This window comes from Galeopterus variegatus, unplaced genomic scaffold (assembly GCF_000696425.1).
Source record: "Galeopterus variegatus unplaced genomic scaffold, G_variegatus-3.0.2 Scaffold9022, whole genome shotgun sequence".
NCBI classification, from domain to species: domain Eukaryota; kingdom Metazoa; phylum Chordata; class Mammalia; order Dermoptera; family Cynocephalidae; genus Galeopterus; species Galeopterus variegatus.
Window position 1 is genome coordinate 39,862 of NW_007735133.1, and position 1,588 is coordinate 41,449.

Below are 1,588 nucleotides of genomic sequence, written 5' to 3' on the forward strand. Positions count from 1 at the left end.
GAATATGTATACAGTCCTATATATGAAGCTCCTGGGCTAAGCAAACTTGAACATGATTCAGAGATTTGAGGGATCTTCTTGTAACCTGAGGATCAAGATAAAGAAATAAGGAATAAAAGACATGCATAAAACATGTTGTATAAAAACTTATTAAAAATAATGGAAGGAATTACAGTAAAGTTATTGTGGGTTTAAATGTTATAATCCATTTAAAATAATAAAGATTTATAAGAAGGATGAAATATAGAATTGTTTCCTGAATAAAGAAGAAGAAAAAGAAAACAAACCTACTTCCCAAAGTTAACAAACAAAAAGTAGGGAGAGGCCAAGGACTGCATGGAGTAGAAGATCAAACAGCCTTGGCTGCTCACCTATTCTGGAAGGGAGGGCACACTTTCTCCCCTTCCCATTTCTCACTTAGAGCTAACTGTATGTTGGAATTTGAAAATTGCCCTCACCCCATCAAACTGGATATACACACATATAAATGCTAAAGGCATTTTTGAATTGGAAAAGATCATTTTATTTGTATGGGTAATTTTAAAATCCAATCTGGTCACTCTTCTTCAACACATACTGAGGTCTAAGTGTTTGATTTAGATCACATGCTTTGATAACTCAGAGATGTGACATTTGTGGCAAATCTTACTTATAGAAGTGCCCATTAATGAACTAGGCAGAAGAGGACACAAAGCGAAAAAGTATTAATAAAAAAGTGGAAACATCCTGAATTTTATGGGTGTTTAAATTGGTCATCTCCTTCCCTCTGAAGATACATCGGAATTCATGAGTGATGTTAATATTTTTATTTTCTCACCAAGGGACACAATTCGGAATAGAAGATTTGAAAAAGCCCTGGAAATCAATCTTTCTTTTTCTTTCACTCTTTCTTTTTTCTCTCTTTCTTTCTTAGAATTCGTGTCTCTAGGCTCTCTGCTGCCACGTTCAAAACTTGCCTTGCTCAAAGCCACTTTGAAGATGCAGAAACAGGGATTTGGGAAGGGGGTTCTGGAATTTTCTAAGTCTCCCAAAATACTTCAGGAAGGTATATTGGGAAACATAATAGAACCCAGACTCTTAAGATCCAAGAAGCTGTTCCTTGCTGAATTTTCTTGGAGGGCTGGGGGCTGGGGAACGAATAGGATGGGCCTTCAGAGATCACCAAATTCAACTTTCTAAATCCTAGCGGGGAAACTGAGGCACAGGATATGAACTGCCCCGAGGAAGGTCCCTGATGCAAGCTCTATCATCTACCAAAGGACTCATCTGGGTCTTCCCCAGCCCATCTCTTGCACCTCCAGAAAGGCCGCTGAGGATGGGCGAGCAGAGTCTGAACCCCCTGGAACAACCCGAAGCTCTTCTCCGAGGGCCCTGGTGGGGAGGAGGCTCTTCTGCGACAGTGAGCAAGAGGGGGGAGGGAGAGAGGAAGGAAGGGGAGCCCGCGGTGGGAGTGGAGGAGGCAGCCGGCCCGGGGCTGATTGGCTCCCGAGGCCAGCCCTCTCGGAGCGGTTTATAAGAGCCGGGGCTGAGCGGTCGCCCGGCTCCGAGCGAGCGCCCCACGTCGAGGCCCCGCCAGGCCCCGCGCCGG